General features: G+C 41.0%; 1 protein-coding gene and 1 pseudogene across 2 annotated transcripts in view; both read right to left on the reverse strand.

The window, feature by feature from the left end:
- The window catches only part of RALA (RAS like proto-oncogene A), an 83,339-nt gene extending 74,798 nt beyond the window's left edge, over nt 1-8,541 (reverse strand). The window contains exon 1 of one of the 2 annotated variants that reach the window (XM_054655565.2): nt 8,201-8,541. The gene's annotated coding sequence lies outside the window, so the exon portion shown is untranslated. Of the gene's footprint in view, nt 1-7,597; nt 8,068-8,200 lie in introns of those variants that run through there. The other variant, XM_054655566.2, reaches the window with a different exon arrangement.
- Nucleotides 8,542-21,758: 13,217 nt separating this feature from the next.
- LOC129135477 (akirin-1-like) lies at nt 21,759-22,504 on the reverse strand (annotated as a pseudogene).
- Nucleotides 22,505-27,120: the final 4,616 nt, after the last annotated feature.

Raw genomic sequence — 27,120 nt, forward strand, 5'->3', positions numbered from 1 at the left:
GAGCCCAGAACCTCCTCCTCTCTCTCACTCTTCTTTTGCCATGTGTCACACCTGCTCACCCTTCGCCTTCTTCCATGAGTAAAAACTTCCTGAGGCCTCAACTCGCCAAGCAGATGTTGGTGTCATGCCAGTACAGCCTGCAGAACCGTGAGCCAAACAAATCTCTTTCCTTTATGAATTACCCAGTCATAGGTATACTTTCATAGCAATGCAAAAGAGGCTAACATAGTCAACTTAGTAACAATTTGGCAAGGTGGCAGGAAAATATGCAGAAATCAACAATATTCGTATAAATGGACAATAACCAGTTAAAATACATAAATGATAAGAAAACTATAATAGCAACAAAAAAGATAAAATAGCTTAGGAATAAGCAAGAAATGTTGAAAACTTGTATGAAGAAAACTATAAACCATTCCTCAAAGACACAAAAGTAGAATGTAAAAAATAAAAAGACATTGTTTGTTTTAGGTTAAGATGTCTCAGTACCATCAAGATGTCAATTCTCTAGCGGGGCATGGTGGCACACACCTGTACTATCATCTACTTGGGTGGCTGAGGCAGGAGGATCACTTGAGCCCAGGAGTTCAAGGCTGCAGTGAGCTATGATGGCACCACTGCACTCCAGCCTGGGCAACAGAGGGAGACCCTTTCTCCAAAAAAAAGATGTCAGTTCTTCATAAGTTAGTATAAGTTCAATGTGATCCCAATAAAAACAGCAATGAGGCCGGGCACCATTGCTCACGCCTGTAATCCCAGCGCTTTGGAAGGCCGAGGCAGGTGGATCACTTGAGGCCAGGAGTTTGAGACCAGCCTGGCCAATATGGCGAAACCCTGTCTCTACTAAAAATAAAAAAATAAGCTGGGCATGGTGGCACACGCCTGTGGTTCCAGCTACATGGGAGGCTGAGGCAGGAGAATCGCTTGAACCTGGGAGGCAGAGGGTACAGTGAGCTGAGATCGCACCACTGCACTCCAGCCTGGGTGACACAGTGAAACTCTGTCTCAAAAAAAAAAAACAAAAACAAAAAACCAGCAATGAATTGTTTCATAGACTTAGACAAATTGATGCTAAAATTCATACAAGAAGGCAAGAAAAACAATGAAGAGGAAGCGCTATAATGGGGGACTAGCCCTACCAAACATTAAAACATACCACAAAGCCTCTATGATTAAAATGATGTGGTGCTGGTGCATGAATGGTGAGATAATCCAATAGAAAAAAAAATACCCAACTGCATATAGAAAGAACAAGAATTTTTTTTTTCTTTTTTAAATAAATGTCATTGGGGCAACTGGATAGCCACTTGGAAAAGGATAAAATTAGATGCATCCCTTATATCATACATAGAAATAAACTCTGAATGGAACTAAATGTGAGAAATGAAACTATATGAGTACCAGAAGAAAGCATGTGTGAATTTCTCTATAACCTGAAGGTAAGAAGTTTCCTGAATATGACTAAAACTTCAGATGCAGTAAATTTAAAATTTATATATTTGACTATATAAAAACAATCTTTTGCATGGCAAAAAATCACCACTAGCAATGCCAAAAGACGACTAGCAAAAATATCTGCAACATATGTCAAAATTAAACGGTTAATATTCTTAAATAGAAAGAACTTTTCAAAGCTGAGAGGAAAAAAGACTGAAAGTCATATAGAAAATGGGCAAATTGGTCGGGCACGATAGCTCATGCCTGTAATTCCAGCACTTTGGGAAGCTGAAGTGGGCAGATTGCTTGAGCCCAGGAGTTTAAGACCAGTCTGGGCAACATGTTAAAACCCTATCTCGACAAAAAAAAAAAAAAAAAAATTAGCAAGGCATGGTGGCATGCACCTATAATTCCAGCTACTCAGGAGGCTGAGGTGGGAAGATCACTTGAATCTTGGAGGCTGAGGCTGCAGTGAGCTGTGATCGCACCATTGCACCGCTGCACTCCAGCCTGGAGGGTCCAGCAAGACTCTGTCTCAAAAAAAAGAAAAAAAGTAAAAGAAAGCTCGGCATGGTGGCTCACGCCTGTAATCCTAGCACTTGGGGAGGCTGAGGTGGACGGATCACGAGGTCAGGAGTTTGAGACCAGCCTGACCAACATGGTGAAACCCCATCTCTACTAAAAATACAAAATTAGGGCCAGGCACGGTGGCTCATGCCTGTAATCCCAACACTTTTGGAGGCCGAGGCAGGTGGATCACGAGGTCAGGAGATCGAGACCATCCTGGCTAACACGGTGAAACCCCATCTCTACTAAAAGTACAAAAAATTAGCCAGGTGTGGTGGCACGCGCCTGTAGTCCCAGCTACTCGGGAGGCTGAGGCAGGAAAATTGCTTGAACCTAGGAGGCAGAGGTTGCAGTGAGCTGAGATGGCGCCACTGCACTCCAGCCTGGCAGAGTGAGACCCCATCTCAAAATAAATAAATAAATACATACACACATACAAAAATTAGCTAGGCGTGGTGGCGTGCACCTGTAATCCCAGCTACTCAGGAGGCTGAGGCAGGAGAATCGCTTGAACCTCGGAGGCGGAGGTTGCAGTGAGCAGAGATTGTGCCACTGCACTCCAGCCTGGGCGACAGAGCGAAACTCCATCTCAAAAAGGAAAAAGAAAAGAAAAGAAAGTGAGCAAATAATATGAACAATAAAAATAAATATTAAAATGACCCTTAAACATATGAAAACATGTTCAATTCACTTGTAATAGAAGTACAAATGGAAAATACACTGAGATACAATTTCTTACCTGTTAGATCAGCACAAATTCAAAAGCTGACAAAACACTGCTGGTGAGGCTGTGAGGAAATAAGCACTCTACTCTCATACACTGCTGGTAGGAATGCAAAATAGTATAACCCCACAGGATGAGGAGTTTGACAGTACCTAACAACTCTACATATGCATTTATCCTGAAGATGTATCTCTCCAACAATACAAAGATACATGTACACAAAGTTTTTCACTGTAACATCATTTGTAATTGCAAAATATTAGATATTACTTAAATGTTCAAACAGGACATTAGTCGAGAAAACTATGGTACATACACGATAGCAGTTAAGAATGAAAGTTACTGATTTTAGTTTATGTATTTTATCTTTTCACACAGCTACTGACTTGTTAGGAGATACATACTTATTAAGTTGTTCAGACCTAATTACTTAATAAATTAAACTGGCCAGGCATGGTTGCTGATGCCTGTAATCCCAGCACTTTGGGAGGCTGAGGCACATGGCTCACGAGGTCAGGAGTTCGAGACCAGCCTGGCCAGCATGGTGAAACCCCGTCTCTACTAAAAATACAAAAAATTAGCCAGGCATGGTGCCGCGTGCCTGTAATCCCAGCTACTCGGGAGGCTGAGGCAGGAGAATTGCTTGAACCTGGGAGGTGGAGGCGGCAGTGAGCCGAAATCGCGCCACTGCACTCCAGCACGGGTGAAAGAGCGAGACTCCGTCTCAAAAAACAAAAAACAAAAAAATTAAACTGTTAGGTGTTTCTTTTGACCTAGGCAAGCTGTGAAAAAAATTACTGCGATAATAAGGGTGCCATGAATTGAGAAAGTTTGGGCACTTGACTGATAAAGGCCTACGAAGAAGGCCTTTAAGAGAGAGAAAGAATGTGTGTGTGTGTGTGTGTGTGTGTGTGTGTAGTTATGAGGTTACTGTGGACTGCTGTCAACAAAATTTACAATAGGCTAATGAAAGTATTCTCTCCAGTGTAGTTAAGAGCTGTAACAGATATTATGACAGCACATAAGAGAAGCAACCAGCCCAGTCTTAAAGGTTTTTTGTTTTTTGTTTTTTTTGAGGGATGGGATCCAGAGAGAGAACCTAATTGTAATTTTTTGGAGAATTATAACCTAAACTGAGTTCTGAAGGACCAGTAGGAGTATACTAGATTAGGGGAAGGAAGAGAGGCTAGAATTCCAGGAAGAGGAAATGGAGGACTGAGTAAACAAACACTAGCATTCCAGAAGCTGGGTATTGGTAGAACAAAAGATCATCCAAGAAGAGAGATAAGGCTAAAGGGTTAGGTAAGAAAAAAAATGAAAAATATGAAAGATAAAGGGGAAAAAAAGAGAGTTAGGTAAGGAGCACATCTTGAAGGTTTTGTATATGAGATTAAGGATAAATGGAGTTTGAATTTTATTAATGGGCAAAAAAGAGCCACAAGAGGATTTTAAGCAGAGAAATATCACCATTGTTCTAAGCAAGAATGGGAAAAGTATCAGATGGGTTCCAACCATAGGCTAGAAGGCTGCTGTAGTAATCCAGAATATCTAGACAGGGCAGCTGAACTCAGTGTTTGGTCACGCAGTGTGGCAACCTCCACTTTTAATGGAGTACTATGTTAGCTTCTCAACTACATAAGAAAACAGATCCTGTGGCTTAGATGACCATAATCATAATCTTTTGGAAACTGGGGGATCTTTGCCCACCTTCCCAATAAATCTGGGAGTATAAGCCATTTTATAATCTAACTATGTCTTATTGTCCAAAATAACATTACCAAACCCTGACATTTAGTTTCAAAAGTAAATTCAGCAATAAAATTGGATCCCAGACTTTAAGGAGACTATGTATGTCAGTGTTACATCTATTGCATCTAATATAGGACCCTAGCTGTGAAGGCCTTTAAGAATAGTATCATTTTATGGAAGCATGCCTTTTTTGGCTTGTAAAGACTACTCTCTTGACTTTGAGAAACTAAGTCATCACCTTCACGTATAATTAAATCAAAGATGCAAATTCTCACCTAAAATTTACTCATACATATTTTAGAAACCCATAAAACTTTAACTTCTTTTTTTCTATACGGCAACCCAAATCCTTATGAATGCGATAAGGTAATAAGAAAGATGTCTTAAAGAAAAAACAGAATAACTGTTACTTATGGGGGCCAGACAATCAGCTGTTTTTTACTTAAGGGTATATCTTTAAAAAAAAAAAAAAAGAGAGAGAGAGAGAGATGGACACATTCTTCAAATTAAGCCTATTTAAAAGTGCATTTTAAAAAGTGCACAGGCTTAGAAGGAGGGAAGAGAATTCTACCAGCACTGAATAGCAGCTAAACCCTTACAAGACTTCTGCCACTTTTAAGTCTCCATCTTAAACCCAGAGAAAATGATTAATGGTCTCAAACGGTTAAAAACAGACCAAGCACATCTCCGCTTCTTTTACCATTCTTTCTACTGTCCCCCATAGCTTCTCCCCCATTTCCATTAATGAAAGAACGAACTAAAAAAAAATGTGATTTCAAGGAAAGGTCACTACAAATAGATTTATGGTACTCCTCTCAAATAGGGACGATTCTGTTACTTTAAAAAGCACTAATCAAACACCAGAATTGAGTCCAAATACTTTACCAGGACACCTACGGGAACAATGCCCAACCATTTTTCCATCATGGCACACATGGACGGTGATAACACTGTATTTGTAGGCACGCTGAAGATAAAAGAGAAGAATGGCTGCTGCTTGAGGCCACCTGGCCAGGACTGCTGGCAACCCCAGGCCACACTTGATGTCCAAGAGAGAGGAATCAGTATCTTCACCTTCCTGAAGCTCCAGTTCCAGCTCAGTCAGAACTGCCTTTTCCACAGCCATTTAGGATTAACTGCAATAATACTCAGTGCTCTCAGCAATTGTTACTTTCAAATCTAGGCTCTACTACACACAAGCTAGGTGCCTAGCCTCTGGCAAATAACTTCAATTTACCTTAATAAAGTATGGGAAAACTACCTGTCTTGCAGAAGTGTTGTGGAGATTAGAAATAATTTAAGTAAAGCTCTTATCACAGTGCTCGGCAGGCAATCAACACATGAGAACTCTTATTACCAAGAGGGTTGCTGAATTAAAGAAGGAAAATCTAACCTCTGTATAGTGGTAATGTCACTGAGGTAAGAAATTGCTGGCTTCCCTCTCCTTAGTGTCTAAGAGTTAAAATATTTTATAAAACAATGAAAATCATAAACTGTCTCCTTCAAAATCATAGTCTTTTTCCTCATTAACATTCACAGCCTCTTATTCCAGTATTTTAAAAGTAATTGTCCTTGCCGCTCATCTACTAAAGAATACAAATGCATATTACACTGATATGCATATCTACAAGAATTGACACTGGTACATTTATTTATGTTCTGTAGAAGCTAAGCTTGGAAAAACAGTGCAGGACCACCACCACATACTTGGAGAGGAGAGAAAACGTCAGCACTTTCTTCTTATTTAAACCTCCCTAATGTGAAAATAATCCAACCATCTATAGACAAAAATATTCCCTCACAAATGGTAGACAAGATTCTTTTCTATAATTAGCCCTTTCTTCCTTTGGAAAGCCCTGTGAAGAAAGTGTTGTAATGAAGTACTGCTTCAAAATAAATGATCCATATTATTGCACACTCAGCAAATACACTAGAGAACAGCATCTGGATCTTGGAAAATAAATGTAAAAGAGGCTATTGGTAAATCATGCCAAGGTCACATCAGGATTTCAGAGGATTGCGTGTATTCATGGGAAGAATGAACCACTATAAGCATTCTGGGAAGCACCACGTTATCCAAACAATGGTAACTCCTAATTTCCTCTTTTTCATTAAGATAGGGTACAGTTATCAACCCCAAACATAAACGTATCACCAGGCAATCTCTTCGTACTAACTCTGAATATGCTCAAGTAGTAAGCATTTAACATTAGAATACAAGTTATAATGCCCAGCACAATTTTAATATAATTTTAACCTTTCAGAGGAGGATAGTTTTGGAAGGCAAAGAACTCTGACTGCTGAAGAATGAAACACGAAGTAAAGTCTGTAAGTGGCAAGAACCTAAAACAAAACAAACAGCCTAGCCCAACAAAAATAAGCAACTCCTGGATGGTGACTGTGAGATAACCTATACACTCATTCATTCAGTGCAGAAATGTGTGAACAGCTTCCATGTTCAAGGCATACTGCATAGAAACAGTCATAAGTAGGACATGGCTCCTGCCCTAAAGAAATCCAAGGTCAAAAAACGGTGTTGTCAGATAATACTTTACAATAATAGTGTATTATTTTAATACAGGAGTCGGTTTAGAATAATATTGTATTACCAGAGACAGAAAAACATGAGCTAATAAGACACACTGAAATACATTAATAAACATACTGTAAGAGTTTATCAATGAAATCTGTTATCCAATTTCTGGAATATGATTAAAGTTGCAATTTACTTTCTGGAAAAGAATTAACTTATGATACATGTTTTATAAAGGTTGTTCCCCCCACACACCACACAATTTGTAAATTAGGTGCTTTTCAGCTTGACACGTAGGGCGTGGCACGGGACTTCGCACACTACCTCAGCCACACTTGGATGAGCTCTTACAAGTCTGGACATTCAGGTTTCCGAGCACAGGCCAGTTAACTCCCTAATTCTCCCTAAATCCTGAAACAACACTGCCACCCCTGTGTGCCGTCACCCCCGTCTACTTAAACACATATATCCATGCTAAAGCATGCCAATCACATCTTCCACTTCTGGAAATCTTTCAGAAACGAACCACAGAGGAAACACCTCTCTCCCAAAATGTATTCTCTTCCTCATATTAGAAGCTAGATTACCTGAAAATGGGCTAAAGCTGTGCAAGCGCCCAAGGCCAGGTATTCAGTTCAGTGCGGAGAGTCTAATGACTTTAAGTCTGAAAAACCATTCCTTTAACTGGCAAAAAAAAAAAAAAAACCACAAACAAACAAAACAAACAAACAAAAAACCCTGGCGGAGATGCTTAAAAAGCAGCGGCTCCAGCACAGGCAAGGAGTGGAAAGAAAGGGAAGGAGGGGAGAGGGGTGGAGTGAGGCGCGGGGACTGCGGCGGCAGCGGGTTGCCCCAGGTCGCGGGCACCGCCCGGGCGGGAACTTGGGCGCCGTGGACGAAAGGTGCGGGGTGACCTTCGGACGAGGCCAACTGAGACCGGCTGCCGGGCGGAGGGGACCTCTCTGCAGCCGCCCACTCTCGGGGGCTCACTCGCCCCACAGCGGCGAACGCGGTGCCCCGGATTCCAGCCGGGCTCATCTCGCACCTCGTCCCCGGGCAGAACGTGGGATGTGCAATCTCGGCAGCCCGAACCCGCGTCAGGGCCTCGGCCCGCCGCCGCCCGGACACACCCCCGCCGCCGCCCGGGTGGCCCAGTCCCTCCCCGGGCGGCCCGAGCGGGCATCGCTCACCTGCACCGCGAGCCAGTCCGCCGCCCCGAGGGCTCCGGAAGCCGCGGCTGCGTGGCTCCGGCCGGAGGGTACTCGGTCCTTGTCGCCTGGAAGGCCCCGCGCCGGGAGCGGTCGAAGGAGGAGTCTGACGGGTGGCGGGGGAGCCTGGGCGGCTGGAGGAGGAGGAGGAGGAGGAGGAGGAGAAGGAGGAGGAGGACTCCGACGCTTTGCTCTGGGGAGATCCACCCTCCTCCTGGCGGCTCTGCAGCAGCCGCCACAGATCACTTCCGGGGCGCTGGGGAGCGGGGCGGGGCAGCTGGGGAGCGACTTCCTGTCCGTGGGCTGAAAGGAGGGTGATCATGGGCCTGGGCCGCAGAACAATGGCTCGGAGGGCGCAGGCTGCCCGGCCTCCGCCCCCTGCAAGCTGAGGGCTGTCCGCGCTGTCTTTCCGACGGCCCCACCCCCGGCTCTCTGAGCTCCGCGAGGTGAAGTCATCTCCCGGGGTCTCGGGAGTGGCCGCGGGCCTCGCGGAGGTTCCCGGATCTCGGCGTCGTTGCCGCGGTGTCCTTGTCTTTCTTTTGGGGACCAGGAGGGGGTTCTTGGGGGAAGGAGGGGAGAGCGGAGGCCGCCATCTTGCTTCTAGAGGGTCAGCTCATGTTCCCTGGGCGTCTCAGGCTTGAGGCCGCTCGTGTGGCGTGGCCGGGGGTATTCAGAGCGGAGCTGGCGACGTGGCTTGTCACGGGCCAAATCCCAGGAGGCGGGTCAGCCGCCTACCCTGGCTGGAGGGTCTCGTGGCTGCCCTGGGCCTCATCTAACTGCTGACCCCCTGGAGAATTCGCTTTCTCGGACGGTCTGCGAGTTCTTTCTGAGGGGTGTCGGACCCCCCTGCGACTCTGCAGGTGTCGGTGTGGCACTGAGATCATCTTGCGGCCCCATGGCACTGTGATTTGGTAGCTTGTGAGAAGTAGTTTCACTAAATCCATAAATTTAAGTTAGCAGCTACAGATTCTTATGTCTTGACATTTATTCGCTTATCTCTCTTTGCTCCCCACAAATTGAGTACCAACTATATTCCTGGTATGAGCCATTCAAGGAATGTCCAGTCTAGTGGGCAGACATACATGAAAGCAAATCATTGCTATTGGAAGTATGGTTTATCAAGATGATACAGCGTAAAGAATGGATAGCTTTACTAACTGTAGGTTAGAGTTTTAAAGATAAATAGGCATTTTCTACTACAAAAATAGGGGTGGGATGGCAAATCCGGATCTGAACAGAAAGGAGATGCAGCACGGGGACAAATAATGTGTTGAGAAGAATGAGTAATAATTACAGGTCTTGAAGTTCAAACTTAGGTTGCTGAAAAAGATGAGGCTGGAGAAGAAAACAGGAGCCAAATCACGAATCGTCTATGCCTTGGTGAGGCAATGAGTGGACAGATTACAATTTAAGCTATTCTTCTGTTGGTAAAGAACAGATAACTTGAGGGGTGGAGGTGGGGGGGCAGAGAAGGATAAGCAGAGAGCCCACAAGGGGGCCATTGCAGAAGCCAATAAGAGAAAACTTAAGGACCCTGTGTGAATGGTAGTGAGCATCCAAAGGAGATGGATTCCTAAAATACTCAAGAGGCCATATCAACTGGTAATTGGTTGCTAGGGGCAGCTGCCAGATAGGAGAATGGAAGAGGCAATGATGATGCCTTGTTTTGCTTTGAGGGAGGGGCAGGATAAGGGTGTATTTTACTAAATAAGATAAGGAAGAGTTAGGATGAGTTCTGGGAGGGGACATTTTTGCAGAAAAAAAATGAGTTCAGTTTTGGAGTTGATGAGTGAAGTAAGAGTGGTGCTGTCTAATGGTGGTTGCTATATGGGTCTAGAGCTCTAGGGAGGAGCTGGGCTGAAGTTGGAAACACCACAGGTTTACATTACCATATCCAAGCTGACTGCAGTCTTACGTCATTGAGCACAGTTGCAAAACCACTTCTCCTTTCTCCCTGCCTTTACTTGGGAAAATTACTGAAATACTGCATTAAAAAACCCAATATGGTGATATGTGTCCATCTATAGACCAATATTCTAATGTTTAATGGTCTTCTAAGGACCTTAAAGGTCAGGTTTAGCAGAAACTGGATGTAACAGTGGTAACTATTAATAGTATAGCATCATTAACTCATAAAATGAAATATTATCTATGTTTATATTTTAATATTTTAATTTTTTATTCTGTAGGAATTGGTCCATTCCAATAAAAATATTTTAAATTTAATCATTGACAACAGTTAAGCTGGCCATAGGCTGAGGATTGAGGATGGTGGGTTCCACAAATATCTGCTGAATGGAGAGCTAGAAGGAGGATGACTTCAAGAAGAGTGAGCAATAGGAACGCAATGAAAGACAACCTCAAATTCATTAGTCAGCCTGTCTCAGCTGCTTTTTGGTGGCTCACAGCTATGCTAACCTAGCATAAAGCAGTGAGAAATAGAATACTTCATTTTGAGCAGAGCTTCAGAAAACCACAAATAGTAAAAGCCCTATAAATAATAGCTACAGCTGCAAACCAAAGACTAATTATTAGTTTTTAACTCTATATCCCTGTAGAGCAGCATTTTTGAACACACAAAAAAAGAGAAACGCGTTCACTTACGTCTTAGATTATTTAAATACAGTATTCTCAATTTGTCTAGGATAAAAAAGCATTTAGTTGTATTGAACAACCATATAATGGATAATATACTGAACAGGAAATGAGAATAATTAGCTTGAGTCCCTTTTTTGTCAGTTGTTCACCGTATGACCCTAGCAATGTTACTTAACCTCTCTATGCCCTAGTTTCTCTGACTGTAAAATAGAGATAATAATAACTTTCTATCAGCCGCCTCTCAAGGATATTATAGGAAATAACAAATTAATGCTATGAAAGCTCTTTGAGGTACTTGGATGAAAGGGCATAATTGTAAGTACATATTATTAGTAATTAGCACTAATATCCAGTAGCACTCATGAGCATTCCTGACTTTGCTGCCTGGATTACTCAAAGAACATGAAGGATCCTGTTTTGAAATACACTTAGATCTTTTTTCTTAACTTGTGAATTGACTTTACTATTTATGATCAAACCTCGTGTATTAACAAATATAGTTAATGAAAGAGGGAAGTAAAAAGAAGTTTTGGTAACCACAACTTTTATATTCATGCTACTCAGAGCTAATATATGCTTTGGGGGAAAATACAGGGTAGATAGGGATTTGCCAGAAGCATGTTTTAGAATTAATGATTAGTCTACTCCAGTCAGTTAACTGGAATTTTGTATTAAAAACATTATTCATGTCCCCATAGAATAATGCAGTCCCTATAGAATTTATAGACAGTTACATGTTTGACACAATTAAGTTGAACATTCCTGTGAAACTCTGTCATTCTCATCACTGTTTAATCACAAACATGTAATGAAATATATAGACTTGTGAAGTTTTGTCCAATGTCTATCCCTAAAGTAGATGAGAATTTTTTCCATTAAATTGGTGACTTCAGTATTTCCTTTAGAGAGGTGTATGCATAATGTAAACATTTAAATGTATTCATGACTACATAATGTGCATATTTATTTTTATACACTTGCTTATATACCAATTTATAAAATTATCATATAATGTATATTAACTATACATCTGGGAACAGCAATGACAAACAAGGCTTCTTTGTGTTTTAGGGCCAGATAAGAAAGTAATTGGTTAATAGCCATTTGTCACCACTGGTGAAAAATCAACTCAAAGTCATGTTTTATTATTTATTAGAGTTATGAGCATTATCTAGAAGATTCATGACACCATGACTGGGTGTGGTGGCTCACACCTGTAATCCCAGCACTTTGGGAGGCCGAGGCATGTGGATCGCTTGAATACAGGAGTTAAAGACTAGCTTGGACAGCATAGGGAGCCCTCATCTCTATTAAAAAAAAAATTAAAAAAAAACAACACTAGGCAGGCATAGTGGCATTCACCTGTGGTCCCAGTTACTCAGTAGGCTGAGGTGGATCCCTTGAACCCAGGAGGTCGAGGCTACAGTGCCTGTGATCATTACACTGTACTGCAGCCTGGGCAACAAAATGAAACCCTGTCTCAAAAAAGAAAAAAAAAATTCCGTGACATCTTGACATTTGTACTATTTCATTTTGTTTTCACAATTTTGTGAGATACAAATTGTTGAAAGAAATAGGCTCAGAGTGCTGAAAGACTAGCGCTCTGAGACTAGTTTTTAAAGACTTAAAAATTCACTACAGTTGTCAAGTAACGTACCCAAACACACATTTTGAGATTCTCAAATATATTGTTTCTTTTAGTACTTTATACCAGGGTCACCAGCTTGATATGACAGTCCAGAATGTATTTATAATATGGACATTTCTGGCTTATCATTGATTGCCTGCAGCATCTCCAAAATTCAGCCAAACTTAACGTTTTTAAAACTGAAAACTACAATTCTTATGTTTATGGCTGTATCTTTACCAGCTTGAAGACAGGTACTTTGTTTTATTCATTTTTGTATCCTTCATGGTGCCCAAAATAAGTACTCAGAAAATATTGTGGGGATGAGTAAAATGTATATTGTGATGTTTAGTTGAATTAGCGGGAAAAAAGCTGACACAATCACCTCCGAAACTTTTTTAGGAGGTCGTACACATTTTCAGCACATTCATGTGAAGATAGTTTATTTGGGTTTGTACTTTAAATTGGTGGAACCATTGCCTCAATTTCCCACTTCATTTTTAATGACGTCATGCCTTGGAGAGGTAGGCTTAAGTAGGTGATGCAGATGACAGTCACCTGTATGATATGCCTCTGGATATGTTTGTTGGGCTTAGATAGTCCGGATGACCCACAACAAAAGGGTCATCTAGAATATCTAAACACAGCTTTAATGAGAATGTGTAAAGAGTGGGGTTATGAGAGTTTGGGTCTTCATAATTCTCCCCTTCATGCCAACGACCCTTGTGGACCACATATTTCTATACTTTTCTGTCAAGGGATTAAAGGATAAGACTACTCTATCAGTGGTTCCCAAATGTGACTGCTTATCACAATCACCTGTGTAGTTTCAAAGGCAATTCAGATTCTCAAGTCCCACTCTAAACAGAAAATATTTAGATTTAGGATTAGAAAATACTGGGTGAAGTCCAAGGCATCTGTAACTGTAATAACACTCTCCATCGAATTCCAATGATCAGTCAGGTTTGGGAAGTTCTGGTTTCAATAACTTGTTCAAGGTCACACAGAACCCTAAATAGAGCCAGAAACTAACTCAAATCTTTTGAGTCCAAGTTAAATATATTTTCATTGGACTCCTGCTGTCCATTTACTGACAATATATGATGGGGTAGGATGAAGAGGTGGGGAGAAAAGTAGCAATTTTAGTTTTTTCATTTTTATTTTTTACCATATTCTATGACATGGTTTTAAGATTAAATGAGCTAACATCCATAGAGTGCTTAGAACAGTATCTGGCACATGGTAATTAGGTGTAACGGTTCAACGAATAAGTCTCCATTGTCCAGTCATGGCATTCACTTTGCCTGGGGTTACATTAGGTAACATTTTATTGGATATCGACTTTTTCTATGAAGAAAAAAATGTATGTAAATAAAGGTGGAATCTTTAGCCTTTATTTGTCATGGAAGCCCTGAATTTGTATAGCTGAAAATATTTCTATATTGTTTCTTTTCATCTTTTCTGATATATTAAGAAAATGTTAATGATATACTTATTAAATAAAATTGTGGATGTATAGCTGTGTAGTATTTTTATATTATCTAATTTAGCATATAAGATAAGGTATTTTACATTGTCTTCCTATCACTGAACTAGCTCCAAAATTGATTCTTATTGGTATGTAATTAAGCATTTAGTTTTTAGAAGTTATTATTTGGATTGATCTTCCAGATGAAATATTTCCCCTTAACGAGGTAATAGATATACGTGGCTCTATTTTATTCCCTTATTTCTCTGCAAGTTTTTCAGTTTTTCAATCTTGAACAACTTTTTACACTTGTTAATTATAAATAAAATTATGCATTTTCATTACTAGTAAGGGAAGAACCCAATTTAATACTTTAAAATGCTCTTTGATACATTTGGACAAAGTCTGTGAAAATATGCCTTTGGTCAGTCCCTGTCACTATGAAAATTGACATCCATTTTTGTTTTTATTCAGTTTTATAAGTTATATTATTTTTGAGGGATTACCCTATACCCAGCATCAATTTCTAGTGGCTCCTGTAATCTCAGCACTTTGGGAGGCTGAGGCGGACGGATCACGAGGTCAGGGGATCAAGACCATCCTGGCTAACACGGTGAAACCCCCGTCCCTACTAAAAATACAAAAAATTAGCCGGGCATGGTGGCGTGCTCCTGTAGTCCCAACTACTTGGGAGGCTGAGGCAGGAGAATGGCGTGAACCCGGGAGGCGGAGCTCGCAGTGAGCCGTGATCGCGCCACTGCTCTCCAGCCTGGGCAACAAAGCGAGACTCCGTCTCAAAAACAAAACAAAACAACAACAACAACAACAAAATTATTGTATTATAAATGAATTGATTTATCCTGGAAAAAGGTAGAAGTAGTGATAGACCAGAACAGAAGATATTTATAACCTCAGGAGGTATCTGGCAGGTAGAGTAGATCAGACTAATGGAGAAGCTAGAAAAAGAATCAGATATCATCAGTGATGAAGCCCCTAACTATTTGAATCCAGAGTCAGCCAAGGAAATGGGGTTAAATTACCACTTGTGAAATATTTGCAGTATTTCAGACATTGTATAAGGCACTTACCAAAACAAGAAATGGCTGGCTAGGTCCCATGAATCTAGGTAGTTTGAGTCTTGAGAGTCAGAGAAGATAGTAAACAGGATATTTATATTACTCTATATTTCTACACTTATATACTTTATTATAAGAATTCAATTAATAATAACATGAGTGTGTGTTAGTTACTACTTATAATCAAATTAACAAGTTTTGAACTATACTCATTCCTTCCTCCATTCTTTTTACAATAGAGGCCATCATTCAATGTGTATTCTAGGTCTTGGCTACTCCTGTCTAGTTGGGACTTTGGTCCATCAATTATTCTCTTTCTGTTGTGTCTTCAGCCTCTCACTCTTTACTGGTTTCTTGCCATTAGCATTCTCATTTGTTAAAGTGTCTTCTTCATGCATATCCTCCTTCTAGCTTCTGCTCAAATTATCCTTTCCCCTAAGGAGAATTTTTGAGAAAATTGTCTATGCTTGCTTATCACCAATTCCTCACCTCCAAGTTACCCTCAACCATATATTAGACTTTTACCCCCAATACTGCTGTGAAACTACTCTTGATGAACTTACCAACATCATTCCTATTATGAGATATATCTTAGTTGTTAATGTTTCAATAGTATTTGAAGCTATTGAACATTTTTTCCTTTCTGAAACAATCTTTTCTCTTGGCTTCTGTGATACCATGCCTAACTGTTTCATTGTCCTTTGCATGCTCTGTCTTTGCTTAAATATTGCCACTCCAAGGAATTGTAAGGCTCTTATCAATGTAGTCTAGTCTCCACATTCTTTTTGGATGATCTCATCTACACCCATGGTTTTATACACCCATGGCTTTACTTTCTGTATATTGGTGACTTCTAGCTGTGAGCTCACTCCTAAGCTTGAAACCTATATATTTAATTCCCTATCTGATATCTCTTTGAGTGTTTTGTAGATACCCAGCTCGAACTAGGCATGTCCAAACTGACTGATGATAGCCAAATGATCAAAGCCAGAAATCTATATGTTCGCTTTGAATTTTCTCTCTACTTCTTACACATCCACTCATTTACCAGGATATGCTAAATCTTCCTCCTCATTATATCTCAAAATCATTCATTTCACTCTGCTTCTATCACCACGTCCCTAATCCAAGCCATTATTACCTCCTTACTATTATTGTAGTATAGATTCAATGGGTTCAGACTTTTCCTGCTCTAAACGCAGTCTTCACTGTGCAGCCATCATGATCTGGGAGGCAAATACAACTTCTCTGCCTAAACTACTTTAATACTTCCATTAATCTTAGGATGATCTGGAATGGCTTGTTTGTCTTTCTTACTAGGAGGGCAAGAACTCTGTTTCATGTACTGTTATCACCCCCATATTGATTGGCTCAATATTGATTCTTTTAAGATGAATCATGGGAAAATATTATGAAGGAAAGTGCCCTGTGTGTTAATCAAGATAAGCTAGGTTATATTGCAGTAGCAGAAAACTTCAAAATCTCAGTGGCTTACCATCACAAAAGCTTATTGCTTGCTCATGCTACATGTACAGTTTGCTAGGATTCTCTCCTTTTCACTGTTACCTAAGAACCTACCCGTTGGAGGCACCAAGTGACATGTGTTTTCACAGTCACTGCAGGTGACTGCCAGGTACATAGAACATGGCAAATCTTGCACTGGCTGTTAAAGTGACATACTTGCACTCATAATTCATTGACAAAGCAAGCCACATGTCATGCCTATTCAAAGTGGATAATCAAACCATATATCTGAAAGGAAAGGGAAACATAAACATTTGTATATAACCCAATGATATCATACCCTCTTAGTTGAGACTCTTTTGCTTGCAGATGACATAAAACCGGCTCAGTCTAGCTAAGGGATGATGAGAAAAATATCCCTTCAAATTTAAAAAGGGAATGAAAGACCAGTGTGGCGGCTCATGCCTATAATCCCAGCACTTTGGGAGGCTGAGGTGGGAGGATTGCTTGAGGCCAGGAGTTTGAGACCAGCCTAGGCAACTTAGCACAATGCTGTTTTATTTTTGTTTTTGAGATGGAGTCTCACTCTGTCACCCAGGCTGGAGTGCAGTGGTGCGATCTGGGCTCACTGCAACCTCCGCCTCCTGGGTTCAAACAATTCTCCTGCCTCAGCCTCCTGAGTAGCTGGGATCACAGGCGCACGCCACCATGCCCAGGTAATTTTCATATTTTTAGTGGAGATGGGGTGTCATCATGTTGGCCAGGCTGATCTCGAACTCCTGACCTCAAGTGATCCTCCCACCTTGGCCTCCTAAAGTGATGGGATTACAGGTGTGAGCCACAGTACCTGGCTTCATTTATTTAAAAAAAAAAAAAAAAAAATTAGCCGAGCATGAGGGCCCGCAGCTGTACTCCCAGCTACTCAGGAGGCTGAGGCATGAGGGACTGGTTGAGCTCAGGAGTTTAAGGTTACAGTGAGCTATGATTGCACCACAGCACTCCAGCCTGGGCAATGGAGCAAGACACTGTCTGTTGATCAAAAGGGGGTGGGGAGGGGAATCATAAGACAGCAGATCATAAACTGAAAAACTTCAACAACTGAAAATGCAGGAGTATATCTGGGCCTCAGTGATAACTGGAACCAGGACTCTTCCTCCAAATCTTGTCTCTGTTTTGTAGGTTTGCTTCAGTCTCCTCCATTTCAGAATGACTGACTGTCCATATGGCCACTGATATCTCCCAATCCTCATACCTCATGGCTGCCACGACACTAGAGAGGGCTAGATGTCTTTCGGTTTTGTTTTTCCAGTTTCTTTAGTAAATCCTGGGTTGGGACTCTGAATGGTTTGGTGGGAGTCATGTGTCCACTATTAGACTAGTGATCTATGAGCCAGGAGACAGAGTCATGGGGCACAACCATGGTGCCTGCCACCCACCCCTCAAGGGGCCTGTGATGGTTAATTTTATGCATCAACTTGGATGGGCTGTGGTAACCAGCTATTTAATCAAACTCTAAGTATGGACGTGAAGGCATTTTGTATATGTGGTTAACACCTGCAATCAGTTCACTTTAAGTAAAGGAGAATACCCACAATAGTGTAGGTCAACCTCATCCAATCAGTTGAAGGCCTCATAAGCAAAAACGGAGGTTTCCTGGAGAAGAAGAAACTCTGCCTCAAGACTGCAGTGTCAACTCCTGCAGAGCTTCCAGCCTGCCCTGTGGATCTATGGATTTTGGATTTGCCAGTCTCCACAATTATGTGAACCAATTCATTAAAATAAATCTAGACAGCTATAGATATATCTATGTATCTGTGTCTGGAGAGCTCTGACTGATACAGAGACAATTCCAGGATATGACAGAATCATTGTAATGCGAGCCAGGTGGCTACCCCAACCGAGTATCGGTGACAGGAAGAGAGATGATACACTGAGGAATGGGAAAGAAAAAAAGGGAGGTGGGAATAAGAAAAAGTACATGTGGTAAATAACATTAGAATGTAGCTACGCATTGACTCATAGAAGACTAGCTTTAAGTTACAAAACTTTGTCCTAATGCATAGTGAGTATTCACAAAACCATGATAAATATATTGAAATTGTCATCCCTTTCTGATTTAGATTATTCCTTCATTTTGAATTACTCTGTCAGCAGATGGCATGTTTTCTATAATTCATGTCTTACCATGTTTTATTTTTCTTATTTAACATTCTACAACTGGTGGTTTTATTTTCTAAGTAAATTTATGTCACCTATTGCTGCTATAGCAAATTAATGCAAATTTAGTGGTTTAAAACTAACAAAAAAAAGTTTTATTTTACAGCTCTAGAGGCCAAAGTCTAAAATGGATTGGCAGGACTGTGTTCCTTCTGAAGGCTCTAGGGCAGGGGTCCCCAACCCCCGGGCCAGGAACTTGTACAAGTCTATGGCTTGTTAGGAACCAGGTGGTACAGCAGGAGGTGAGCGGCGGGCTAGCCAGTATTACCACCTGAGCTCCACCTTCCATCACTTTAGCAGTGGCATTAGATTCTCATAGGAGCAAAACCCTATCGTGAACTGGGCATGCGAGGGATCTAAGTTGTGTACTCCTTGTGAGAATCTAACTAATGCCTGATGATCTAAGGTGGAACAGTTTCATCCGAAAACTATCCCCGCTAGCCACCTGTCCATGGAAAAATTTTCTTCCAAAAAACCAGTTCCTGATGCCAAAAAGGTTGGGGACGACTGCTCTAGGGGAGAATACTATTCTTTGCTTCTTCCAGCTTCTAGAGGCTGCTCAGTCCTCGACTTGTGGCCCTCTTCCATCTCCAAAGCCGGCAGTCTCATCACTCCGTCTTCTGCTTCCATCATCATATCTCCTTTCCAACTCTGACTGTCCTGCCTCCCTCATAGAAGGTCTCTTGTGATTACACAGGGTTTACCAAATGATCCAAGGGAATTTCCCCATCTCAAAATCCGTAACTTAATCACATGTGCCAAATCCTTTTGCCTTTAAAGTAATATATTCACAGGCTCTGGGGCTGAGGACATAAACGTCTTTAGGTGAGGGTATTCATTGTTCAGCCTATTGTAATAAATAATTATTATCAAATTGATACACATAAATTAAAAAATCAAATAATATTGAAAAATCCCTCTCTCCAAGGCAAGTATTTTTAGCTTTTGTATCTGTTTCTTCTAGTATTTATCTTCATCGTTCTCAATAATAGGCTTACATGGTCATTTCTTATTTTACCAGTTTTATTTTATTTTTGAGACGGTCTCACTCCGTTGCCCAGGATGGAGCACAGTGGTGTGATCTTGGCTCACTGCAACCTCCACATCCTGGACTCAAGCAGTCCTCCCATCCTAGCCTTCCAAGTACCTGGAACTACGGGCACACACCGCCACATGTGGCTAATTTTTTGTACTTTTTGTAGAGAGGAAGTTTAGCCATGTTGCCCAGGTTGGTCTCAAACTCCTGGGTTCAAGCAATCCACCTGCCTTGGCCTCCCACAGCGCTGGGACTGCAGGCATGCACGGTGGCACCCAGCCTATTTTGTCAATTTTAGACATTGTATGCTGACTTTCTGTTTTTTTAAGAAGACAAGGTAAACAAATAACTTAAGTAATTTATTTGTTTGCAGTGAAGCTTGTTAACACCATATAATGAAAATGTACAAAGAACCATGTTGCAATTACTGGGTAGATTTAAGTTAAAGACATTCATTAATAAGGAATCTTTGAATATGAATATTCCAGGACTATCTCTAAGCCATTTGATCAGAACATCTGTCTTTGACTATTACCTTATTTGGGAAGGTATTGGCGTAAATTTGAATTAAGCTCAGAATTTTTCAAAATAAGCCCTCATTTTAAAAAACTATATTCTATATTCAAATAAAATAATATGAATAGGACTTTCCAGAAACAATAATAAAGGAAACAAGGTATCTTGTAAAATGTGGTCCTGAACAAATCATGGTAAAAAAATAAATGTATACTTAACTCCCAACTCCTCACAAAAGAGGCTACTTTCTGTGCCTCAGCTGTGGAAACAAGGGGCAGAATACCCTATTAGCAACCTTGGGCAGGGGTTTGCCAACACAAAAGCTCAAGCACTTAAACATGGCTACCTCAAAATAATTTGGGGGAACCTGACCAAAGGATTCAAATTTTGTTTTTAATAACTGATACAAAGGTAAAGTGCTCCTGCAATTAGCAGTGCCAGGGGAGCCTGCCTCGGCCCAGCACTCACCTACCTTATGCCCCCGAGCAAACTCTGATGCTCCTGCTCCAGGGGAGACCTTTTCCCTTTAGAGGTTCAGGACCCAGTGAACTCTTGGATTGTGTGAATGAGGTAAGCACCAACTCCATTTGGGAATTTTAAGGCTTGGAGTTAAATATTTTTCTAACACAGCTAGGCAGAGTCCATGTGTCAAAGGCCAGTCTCCAGTTTGTTCTAATTTCTCACTATGTATTTGTATATCTAAGACAACAGACTTTCACTGTATTGTCATAACCACAGCCAATGGCCATCTTCACTTTTTTTTTTTTTCTTTGAGATGGAATCTTACTCTGTCACCGAGGCTAGAGTGCAGTGGCACAATCTGGGCTCACTGCAACCTCTGCCTCCCTGGTTCAAGTGATTCTCCTGCCTCAGCCTCCCAAGAAGCTGGGATTACAGGTGCTTGCCACCATGTCCACCTAATTTTTGTATTTTTAGTAGGGACAGGGTTTCTCCACGTTGGCCAGGCTGATCACGAACTCTCCTCAAGCGATCCGCCCAGCTCGGCCTCCTCCCAAAGTGCTGGGATTACAGGCATGAGCCACCATACCCAGCCTGCATCCTAATTTATGATTCCTATTTTGTGCCTGGTGAACAGTCCCCATATTTAACAATAATACCTACACATAAAACAATCCACTGTTACAATTTATATAGTCACAAAGCATTAAGTATCTTCTGTAGACCATAAGTTTTTAACCATAATTTTCTGCATCAAATCCACAGCCAGAATCCCCAAGATCAAAAAAATTTGCACAATACAAACCATAATCTAAAGTACATGTACAGACACATACACACTCTCACACACACTTCTTACAGAACCGTGCTTGGGGAAACTCCATTTGTTGAGTGCCACTGAAGGCATATTTTGCTACACTGCTGCTCCAGGTATTTTTGTTTGGAAAAATCTGTCACAGTAGGGTATGACTATTTACTGGATGAACAGAAAAGAAAGATATACCTGTGGCAACCAGAAAGTTTTAAGGTCTTTCAAGTCGTATAAAATGGACCTGCAGAAACGTTGGAATGTTCTCAGGATGCAAAGTTGGAACTGAAATGTGATATCAAACAGTTGCAAAAAATGTATAGCAACCATGCCTTGAGGTCAAACCTGGTACCGAGATCTGCAACAAAAAGCTTCAAGACACATAGTTTGTTGGGCTTGTCCCACATGGTCGCATAATCTGATCATGTGTGAATTTCACAAACGACTCGTATTGCTCTGCTAGTTTGGTATTGAGGATTTGCTCATACTCCTCTCAAATCTTCTCTTCATAGTTTGAGAGACGTGTACATATTGTTCTAGCTTGCCGGAGGGCCAAGGTGGGCTGGTCCATCTTCACCCAGGAGAAACCTGCAGCACTGGGTGCTGGGTGCTGAGGACTGAGGCTGGCTTTCCTAAGCACAAGCTGCCCTCTGATTAAGAACAACTTCTGAATGTGTCCACCTCTGATAATGATTCTATTATGTGTTGAAAAATGTGTTTCGGAGTTGGAAGGTGCCTCTGGCGGCCAGGCGGGGCAGGCTGCTGCAGGGTCGCGGTGGGGTTTGCGTCTGAAACGGCGGCGGTGGCTCGGCGTCCCAGGGCCTGGGGCCCGGAGCCGGGCGGGGAAGCGGGGAGTGGCGCGGCCGCTTTGGGGAACCAGGCTCAGCAGCGTCGCCTCGAGCTCCGTGGGCTGCTTCGGTGTCGCCCCGCTCGCCATGTGGCCGGGGACCGGGAGGGGACGCGGCCGTAGTTGCGTCCCAACCTCCGGACTCCTCAGCGGGGCTCTCAAGCCCAGTAGGCTCCAATCCGTTGAGTTCCTGTTTTGATAGACAATTGGATAGACAGAGATTTGGCTCTGTTATCACTGTCCCCACAACTTTCCCCATTCTCCCAATTCGATAACATCGTCATTTTCTGATAAACTTATAAGGAAGATTTGTCTCTGTTACAACCCCCCAACTTTCCCCATTCTCCCAATTTGATAACATCATTACTTTCTGATAAAATAATAACCAGTGTTCCCACATGATGGTGATGTAAATATGATTCACTGCACAGCTTAATAGAGAAGTATGACTGCATTTCCTTTTAAAGATTTTTGTTTGGCTTTGGTATCTGCCTTATTGTTTCACTTATCTAATTTTCTATCCAGATGTTCCTAATGCTTTCCAAATATTTCATCATATTATCTGTGGGGTCTCCCTTTTCCTGCAGCTCTTCCCCTGGGGGCCTCCAGTCCTCCTGATCTCTGGCCTGGTTATTCTTCCCGTCTACAGCACAGTTATCCTGGGATTCTTCCTCACTGCTTTCTTGGATAGCACATTAAAGGGGCTGGCGGGCTGGAGTGCAAAGAAAAGGTGACAACTTTTCTGAAAGTGAGATTTCTGACATGTTGGACTGAAATTGTCTTTATGTTCTGCAGTGATGGGAAGGATTTTTAAATCTGACTTAATCATTTAAGCTGATGTCAGGCTTGACTTTGGTATAAAATGAACCCTGACTCAGTATTTCTGACAATCAAGTAATACTCAGAATGAGTATTGGTTGTTTTAATTATATAACTTCTTCAGTTAGAAGCCCAAAGTCTTTTATGTAATGACTGAAAGAGTAATTAAAAGTATTTGTTTACACTCCATATCTGAATGCTTTCTGAAGGAAAGCATTGGTGGATCCCTTATTAGTAGTTACTGAGAATTCATACATAATTAATAAACTTCTGTAATGTAGAATGAAATCCTAGAAAATGTAAAATTTTGTTTAGACTGTAATCATGTCTAAAATGTATGTTGAATAGAATTAGCTTATTTCCTGTCTTTCCTCTTGGAAGAAATCAGAGTCCCTCAAATCAGTCATTCTGTAAATACTTGTTGGGTGCTTATTATGGTCAAGAGAGCAGATCTCCTGAGAGATCTTATCTTTGCCACATTCTCTTCCTCTCTTTGTTTTCTACCCTTTTCTTTTTCTTCTTTCCCAGAAATCATCCCTTAAACTTTCTCTATCTCCTACTCCATCTGCTCTTCACTTCCTGTCTCTCTCAATCCCTACGTCTTCTCTTGTCAGCAGTCACTTGATCAACACAGGTGCCTTCTGTGTATTCCCAAGAACTTTGCCATGTGTATTGTCCCAATTTTTAACTTCCCTAGGGTGCTGTGCTGAATATTTTATAGGCGTTAAATTAATTATTGAAAGGCTTTAGAACTATAGGCAAATGGCATTTCACTTATGTCCTTGTTTCTAAGTCAATTTTTAAAAGTTGCATACCTTTATACCTTTATAACAATGGCACCTTTGTTGATTTCAGGGTTATTCAGTAGTTTCCTTAATTACTTTTTTTGACAGAAATAAAGGAGTCAAGGGAGGGTGAACATGTTCTATGATCCTTGGATTTGGCCTGAAGGCTATTAAGGATTTCAACAGAAAAGGAATCAGTGCAGAGGAAAGGCCAAAAACCAAACAAATATATTACGGCCAGGCGCCCTGGCTCACTCCTGTAATCCCAACACTTTGGGAGGCCAAGGCAGGTGGATCACATGAGGTCAGGAGTTTGGGACCAGCCTGGTGAACATGGTAAAACCCCGTCTCTACTAAAAATACAAAAATTAGCCAGGCATGGTGGCACACGCCTGTAGTCCCAGCTACTCAGGAGGCTGAGGCAGGAGAATTGCTTGAACCCGGGAGGCAGAGGTGGCAGTGAGCCAAGATTGTGCCATTGCACTCCAGCCTGGGAAACAGGGTGAGACTACATCTTAAAAAACAAACAAACAGTAACAACAAAACCCAAATATATTAGTTTTCTATTGCTGCTGTGATCAATTACCACAAACTTAATGGCTTAAAACAACAAAAAGTTTATTATCTTAGAGTTCTTTATTGAATTCAAAAGTCCAACATGGATCTTACTGGGCTCAGATCAGTGTGAGCAGGGTGTAGCCTAGAGGCTGCCTGATTTCCTTGGCTCATGGCCTCCTTCCTTCACTTTCAAATCCAGCAATACCAGGCCAAGCCCTTCCCATGCTGCAGTTTCTCTGGTTCTCCAATTCCTTCTTCCGCTTTTAAGGGTTCTTGTGATTATAGGATAATCCAGGATAACTTCCTATTTTAAAGCCAGCTGATTATCAACCTTAATTCCATTTCCAACATTCATTCCTTTCCTATATAATCTAACATAGTCTCAGGTTCCAGGGAGTAGGACATAGACAACATTGGGGAGGTCAACAGACATTATTCTATCGACCACAGTGAACAAAGGAGAGGATCCTGACAATCCCAAAGAAGGGAAAAATTATGACATTAAGTAAACCTCATGATTTGGAGATGAAGAAGATAACAGAAAAGCACTGAAGACAGTATAGCCCATGTTGTAGTGAATACTTGACATTTTCATAGAGTATGAGGCTGAGAAGAACTTGGATATGTCACGTAATTGTTGATAGCAAGCAAACCACTAGAGTCAATTTGCACTGGTATAAAGACCAACATTTTAGAAAGGAATAAAAATTTTATTTTTCTCCTGAAAGACTCAAAATAATGACAGTAGGCAACTCTATGCAAATCACCCTGAAACAAGAAAGTATATATTTTTAAAGCTCAATACAGTTTACAAAATGATTATATTCTGCAGTTATACAATTTGATGAAATTTGGATTTTAACTTATTCAATAGTTCATTCTGTATGGCATCTCATAAGTACTGCATAATGCTATCTTGGATTTTGATTTTTTTTAGTGCTTTTTTGGTATTAAGTCTGGAATCTTCTAATTTGCCCTTAAACCTAGATAGAGAATTGTGGGCACACCCTTTTGTGTGTGCACAAATATAGCAACTGGAATGTTATCTGTGTACCACCATTCACCCGGTTCCACCTCCATGCTCAGCAGAAGTCATCAGGGTGGAGTAGATTTATACAGCACAGAATAATAGTTTCATTTTCTCCTTTGTTCTTGCTATGAGCCACAAACTAATCACTGTCAAAGAGAATGAGATTGGAATTATCTGTTCCTTTTGAATGTACATGAGGTTTCTCAATGTTAAACTAAAAATTTAAGTACACGTAGGTGTTTAATACACTAGCATTCTTCTATTTGCTAAATTTTATTAAATGAAACTTGAAGTCAAAATCCAAAATGTCTCTGTATTTTTGAAATGGTTATTAAAAATAACCATTTTATTGTTGTTTAAAAATACAATCTGTAACTCTGTTCCTTCTATTCTACTTCTGACTCTTTGTGCTTAAGCTTTTTTATTTTTTTTGAGCACAAAAAATACAGCTAGAAGTCACAAAGGAAGAAAAACAATTGGAAGCAATAAGCAAATGTAATAATGAGATTTTAAAATCGTAGGAGACTTTTGAAGTGGTTTTCTGGAGAGAATTTCTAAAAAAAAAATTGTTTACCATGATTCTTGGGGGTAGGGCAAAAGACCTTGTAGCTTACCTGTTTCAATTTTCTAGTAAAAAGAACTCTGTGTTTCTAAACAAAACAAAACAAAACAAAACAAAAAAAAGAACTCTGATGATGAATGAAACAATAAAAATTGAAGTAGAACCATAATTCTAGTCATTCTCAAAGCCCAGCAGGAAGTAAAAACGATAATCTAGAGAACATACTCGGTTTACCTATAAGAACTGAAGAAAGAACTTGCTTTGGGAGAAGTTCTCAGCCCATGTCATAGGGTTCTGCAGAGAAACAGAACCAACAGAGAGAGAGAGAAAAAAAGATTGGCTCACGCAATAATTGAGGCTGAGAATTCCCGAGATCTGCAGGCAATGAGCTGGAGACCCAGGAGAGCCAATGTATAGTTTGTCTGAGCCTGAGAGCCTGAGAACCAGGAGAGCTGATGGTGTAAGTTCCAGTCTGAAAAACAGCTGGCTCAAGACCCCAAAACAGCCAGTGTTTCAATTCAAGACTGGAAGAGGGAAAGATTAATGTCCCAGTTCAAAGCAGTCAGACAGGAGTTCCCTCTTACTTGAGGGAGGGTCAGTCTTCTGTTCTATTCAGGCCTTCAACTGTTTGGACAAGGGCTACCCATAGTAGATAGGACAACTTGCTTTATTCAATCTTCTGATTCAAATGTTAATGTCATCCAGCACCAACCTCACAGACACACCCAGAATAATAATTAACCAACTATTTGGGCACTTTATGGCTCAGCCAAGATGACACATAAAATTAACCATCACAGCTCATAGGTTAACCACAACCTACCTCATAGTAGGTTGCAGACCATGGTTACAAAGTCACTTTGACCTGGTCTGGTTTCCCACCCAAAGCAAGAATCTCTCAACAACATTGCTGCTAGATGGTCATATACGGTCTTCTTGGAAATTTCCAATGGGGAAATCAATATTTTATGAGAAAGCTCAGGGGCAGCTTTAATTATTTTAGATAGGTCTCTGTTATTTTGAACTGAAGAA

This window comes from Pan troglodytes, chromosome 6, assembly GCF_028858775.2.
Source record: "Pan troglodytes isolate AG18354 chromosome 6, NHGRI_mPanTro3-v2.0_pri, whole genome shotgun sequence".
NCBI lineage: Eukaryota > Metazoa > Chordata > Mammalia > Primates > Hominidae > Pan > Pan troglodytes.